Source organism: Rhamphochromis longiceps, linkage group LG23 (genome assembly GCF_057381845.1).
Source record: "Rhamphochromis longiceps isolate RC_006_pf linkage group LG23, R_longiceps_female_GT1.1, whole genome shotgun sequence".
NCBI lineage: Eukaryota > Metazoa > Chordata > Actinopteri > Cichliformes > Cichlidae > Rhamphochromis > Rhamphochromis longiceps.
This window is the reverse complement of record NC_140578.1, coordinates 46,088,469-46,094,299: the sequence shown is the minus strand read 5'-3', so window position 1 is coordinate 46,094,299 and position 5,831 is coordinate 46,088,469. Positions and strand designations below refer to the sequence as shown.

The following is a 5,831-nucleotide window of genomic DNA, read 5'->3' as shown; positions in this document are numbered from 1 at the left end:
GTACGGACCGGCATTGTTCTCCTTTTGTTTTGTACATTCCTTTTTTGTGCGGCAAAGAAAAAAAAGAAGGTATTGGAACCGGAGAATGAACGTTTTGCGGTGCTGCAAATGTTTGCATTTGATGCGGTACTTGGATTGTTTTGCCACGAGTTCCCGGCATGCAATGCGCGAAAATCACGTGATTGCTAAACAAGGGGGAGGGTGCATCCAGCCTCCTCGGCTGTAATTGGTCCAGCCCAGAGTCGATCATGACCAATTGGCCAATCCAACACCTTTCATTATATATACCCTTCCAAAAAAATTAAAAAATTAAAAAAAATCCATCGGCCCATAAAAACAAAAAATCGCCAGCGGCCCACCGGGCAAATGCCCGGTATGCCCGATGGCCAGTCCAGCTATGCTTCCCAGTGTGGTAGCTCTTTTTTTTTTTTGTGTGTGAAATTATTTTTTTTAACCATTTGACTTGAAGTTGATTTAAGCAGATGCATATTCTTTGTGATATGAACACATGGGAAACAAATGATCATTTAGCCATTTATTTTTAGCTCAAAATGACAACATTAACACAGTAAAACAGGTCTCCTTCTTAAACAGAAGCCTGTCATGCTTAACTTTTGAGAATATAAGTAAATCTTTCTTTAAAAGAACTCTGTCCTGCTTAACTTAAAATTATATAAATTAATAGAAAACAATAGAAAGAAAAATATTCTTGTAACTGTGCACATATAGTGCATTTAGTACAATTGGCTTCAGTTGAGGTATTATTTCAGCTTTTCTAATGCTAATCAGCTGCTCCTGTTTGTAAACCCGCTTGTTCCCATGATTACGCATCATAACTCATCATCATTATTCATCTATGTATTACTTTTATGTATTAGTCATCTATTTGTTGTAATCATCTATCCTTACAGATGTTTATTACACAAAATAAGTTATATTATCACACTTCTGGCCACATAGCGCTGATATTCACTGCACATGCCCATATTAACTTTTTCCAGCCAGGTGTTTTCCTTTTCCCATTCCTCCCTGTGCTTTTGCAGCCTATTTTTCTTTCTCTGAGCGAACAAACATTGCTGCTCTAATGCTGGGCTCACACTGTGCGATTTTTGGCCCATTTTGAGACGATTTCTGAGTCGTGCGACGGATTTGGTGATCAGACCGATTTTGGCCTTCATCGTGCGTCGTGTAGTATACGTGGGGTAACGAGAAGCGATTAACACCTCACGACCAGCTCCCGATCATCAATCGCTCGTGAGGGTGTCACCGCAGCCGCTCACACTGCGCACGCGCAAACACGTAAACGTCGGTGAAAAAGACGGAGCAGCACGGCTGTGCAGCGTGTGATCTGGACACAAGCCATGGAGGCACAACTTGGAGAACTTTAGAAAGCTCATCCGAGCCTTTTCGATGTGGCATCACAAAATTATCACGACCACAACAACCGTGAAAACAGTTGGATTTACATTGCTGCTCAGTCACAGCTGCCTGATCATGTTTTTCATTAGCAATTTAGCAAAGTTGATGGTGGTGGTGTGTCTGTGTGAGTGAAAGACAGAGGGAGAGCGACAGAATTTCTGTTATAACCTTCATTTTATGGAGGCACAGTGTGAGCACTCAGGTCGCATCAGAGCATCGGGCGGTATAGTGTGAGACCTGCATCGTGACCTACCAACTTCTAACCCCTGCGAGTCAATCGTGCAGTTTGAAAATCGCACAGTGTCTGCCCAGCTTTAGGTGTACTGTCATCCGAGACTTGCACCGCAGTGTCGGCGTTTGTTTCCCTGTTGGCCATGCTTGTTGTTGTGGTCATCTGTTGTCTTCCGGTATTTTCTCTGTAAGCGACCTTTCATCGACCAATGAGATAATCTGAATTGTCATACTCGAATTGTCATAAGTGTGCTGTCAGCTCATTGGTCACAAAGCAGGAGAGGGGCTGGGAATTATGTTTTCAAACAAAGCGTTAATTCCATTAACATTTATAGACTACTTTTGATTCTCACTATATTACGGGACAAAGTGCGTCCCTTATTAGCTCAATACGGGACGTGTACTTTTGTTTCAAAATACGGGACGATTCCGTATTTTAAGGGACGGTTGGCAACCCTACCCAGGTTTGCTGACCAGCAGTCACGTAGCGATGGAACCCTAGTAACCCCCCGCAAGATGACAATTGCAATAAATGCCATTAGTTCAGGGAGGTCCATGAACCAATGAACATGCTCCGTTTGCTGTGCATGTTGAATACTCCATTCTTGAATGCTATGAAGCATGTCAAGAGTGATGAAACACAGGAAGCTCTGAAGGCGACTCGAGATACTTTTCTTGGCCTTAGCCATTGGCTCTCCATCTGCAGAGTACGCTTCTATTGGGGTGAAAGGGAGACAGGGCCCCACCTGTTCTTCACGCCACACTGTGCCATCTTTCGCTGTCTCAGTCACCAAACAAGCTCTCTTTTTAGGTTGAGAAGCAGTCTCCTCATCTGCAGTGTGACAAATTCAAATTGTGAGCAATGGGAAGGTCAAACGAAATCACAAATGCATGCATAGAAACTAATTATAATTCCAGTATCTCCTCCTCTGTATCGGAATAATGTCTGAAATATCTTACTTACTATATCCACTTACTTGTTTGAAATGAAATGGGGTTAGCTAGTAACCTTAACACCTAACCCAGCACACACAAAAAGTGGAAACTATAAAAAAAAAGGTAGAGTAGATATTTCTGTCACTCTGCTCTGCTTTTTTTTTTAGTATTTTTCACTTGTTTGAAATGAAATAGGTTTCATTTCATATTATTTCCTAACCTGAAGACTGATCAGACAGCTCAATTCTAGGTCTTCTCCATCCGAGTCACAAGGGTTGACTTCACTCAGGATCATTTCCAAGGCCTGCTGAGTGGTGAGTCTTCTCTGCATTTTCTGTCCTTGGAGAGGAGGGTCGTGTGTTGTCTTCGTAGCGCTTGTTAAAAATAACACGGCATCCACTTATGCCTTGCGAGCTACTGCCCCAAACATTTTATTAACACCATTCATCCTCTCACACCACAGACCAGTCTTTTATGTGCTCCCCTGGAGGCATTCATGAGCTTTCTTAAATACAGCGCCCCCCTGCTGGTAAACCTTATCATTACATGAACACCTACATATCAACACATCCCCTTTCCTCTGAATTATATATAACATAGGTCTTATAAACTAACACATACACATAATTGTTCTACATTAATATCTGTGTGTGTGTGTGTATAGAGAGATCGAGAGAGATCTATATCTAATTTTTATTTATTTATTTTTTTAAAAGAAAAAAGAACATTCAGAAAAACAAAACTTTATTTACTATGTAAAATCTGTTAAAGTAAATGAAGATACACCACAGAATTCGTCAGGGCAATGAAGGATTCGGCTAGGTGCAGTGAGATTGTATCCACTGTTCTGACAAAACGTCCTACCGTAGCGTAAATTTATGGTCTTGTCTATCAATCCGTGCTACCTTATCAGAATATGCTACCTTACGTAGTTAATGGCTCCGTCGTATAGGTAGGACGTTCAGATGGCCAAATCACACTATTAAAACGTGCCTCCAGCACACAATCATCTAATGTTGACAAAGAATGCAAAGAGACATAGAGGGGAAAAGACAGCTGTTTTTATTAGAAGTTGTTATGTGTTTTCCTTACATATTTTTGCATTTATGTTCTTGGTTGCTCTTTATATTTTGCACATGCAAAATGTGCCCATCTTTGGCAAGATTCACACTGCACCTGGAAAGGAAAAATAAATAGCTCATATGTTTGGTGAATACTATTAGTCAACATTTTAAAAATGATTAGCAAGTAATGATACTAAGACTTACGTGTTTCTTTTGTTTTACCATTTCAATCATGCTGCGGTCAGCGTCCGTATCTAACATAGAGCAAACAATGCAGTAATCCTCAGCGTTCCCTGAAACACATTCATGGTTAGGTTTTACTCAAACATTATTTATTGATTAATTAAAAAATAGTAGTAAATTTGTTCCACAAATACTTCATGGCAAATTAGTCCCCTGAATTTTTTTTAATTAGACTTATTTGAAAGTGTTTGAAAAGCACTATTTAAAATGGAAGTACACACTCTAACGTGATAAGGACTTTACTGGACTTACCTCGATGTTCAAGTAGGGTGCAAGCTATCTGCATTCGCTCCAGCACAACTGCTTCTGTAGTGGTTAATACTTCACTGACCTCTCTCCAAAAGCAAGGTAGTATTCTGCAAACTGAGATTTCTCATTATTGTAATATAAAGTCCTAATTGTAGCTAACAATAAATGGAATCATTTGAATAAGGGTTACCTTTAACAGCAAAACTCCGCAACTGCTGGAATCCTGTTGGTTGTTGTGTTGCATAGTCTGTAACTGCCACTCCATGGTGTCTTCATGCCCTCTCATCCTCAGAAAATTCCTAGTTGAACAAAAATGTTTGTAATGAAACAAGAAATGTTTTATCTAAGAATAATACCTCAGTATCATGCATACCTCCAGTTGCGCAGAATTTTCCTGTCATAAACACCTTCATTCCCCATGGGGTCTATGAGCAGTATTTTCTGTGCAGAAATGTTGACAATCTAAAGGAAAAAGTTAATAAATTAAAAATCACTATAGTTTTTGCCACTGAAAACCTATTTAAGAATAACACTGAGCAAGAAACTGCTTCACAACAAATTACGCAAATTAATAACTATATGAACACATACCACAAGAATCCAGTGCGTACCAAAGTTCACAGGGCACAACCACATGTCTTCAACTGGGAACTTCATCTGTGGGATTGGAAGTGCAGAGTAATTTCGATTTACTTGGGTACCATGCATCTCAGGGTGTTTTCAAATATAGTGTTGTTTAAAGGAACTGAACTCTGTCCTCAGAAATAGAAATGAGTCAACTTTTTGGACCACTTCTTAACTTTCAACTTACCTTGGTGAGGCATCTGAACTGCCCAGAAAACAACGAGCTTGCAACTACTGAACAGAGCAGGTGTACAGCATTCTGTAGAAGTATACAAAAATGTTACAGAACAGTAAATACATTTTTATTTATTTATTTCTTGTATTTCAATATAAGTGGGCAAAGGACATTTCTTTCTTACCTTTCGTCTCTCAATGACACGGTGCAGGTATGCATCAATGACCTGTTTTGAAAAGTCAGTTTATAAACCAGCAGCAACAAATTCTGAAGTAACTGCTTGAGTGCTGTACACAAAAACTTGGAAAGGAATATAATTTCTGATAAAGGTTCTTTCTGCATAAACTGGGTATTATGATGTCACAGATGTCACAACATCTGTGTTGTTGTTGATAACAATCGTTCCTATTGAAGTGAGTGGGTGAAACTTTATCAGAGTTTTGCTATATAACCCCCCCCCCCCCCCCCCACACACACACACACACACACACACACACACCTACCTGCACATTTTAAACTATTAATGGTGCTTCAGAAGGAGCAGCACTTCAAAATCAGAATCAATAATGATAAGTTCTCTTACCTCATCAGAAAGCCACCGTGACCCCTGCAGTGTTCGTAAAGAGGAATCAAATAACTTGTATGGTCCAACAACTGACTCCAAGCGCCCAGTATCCTTTGCACGCCATAGCCTCTTTACTAAAAGAAAAATATGATAAGTTAGCTCAGGCATGCATGAGATTTTTAGTGGAAAAGCTGGGTAAAGGCCAACGGGCCACAAATGGAAAAAAGTCAACACAATAAACATGCATTTTCACGCAGAGAAATAGGAAAGGTACAGCGGGTGGGCAAAAGAGAAAATTACTGACAGGCAGATCCATTTCCAGACT

General features: G+C 39.9%; 1 long non-coding RNA gene across 1 annotated transcript; it reads right to left on the bottom strand.

Moving 5' to 3' along the window:
* Positions 1–4,955: 4,955 nt before the first annotated feature.
* LOC146642914 (uncharacterized) lies at positions 4,956–5,607 on the bottom strand. The gene is made up of 3 exons (XR_014909762.1): positions 5,525–5,607; positions 5,126–5,167; positions 4,956–5,025 (listed from the first exon to the last, which is right to left on the bottom strand). It is a non-coding gene; the product is annotated as an uncharacterized LOC146642914 (long non-coding RNA).
* Positions 5,608–5,831: the final 224 nt, after the last annotated feature.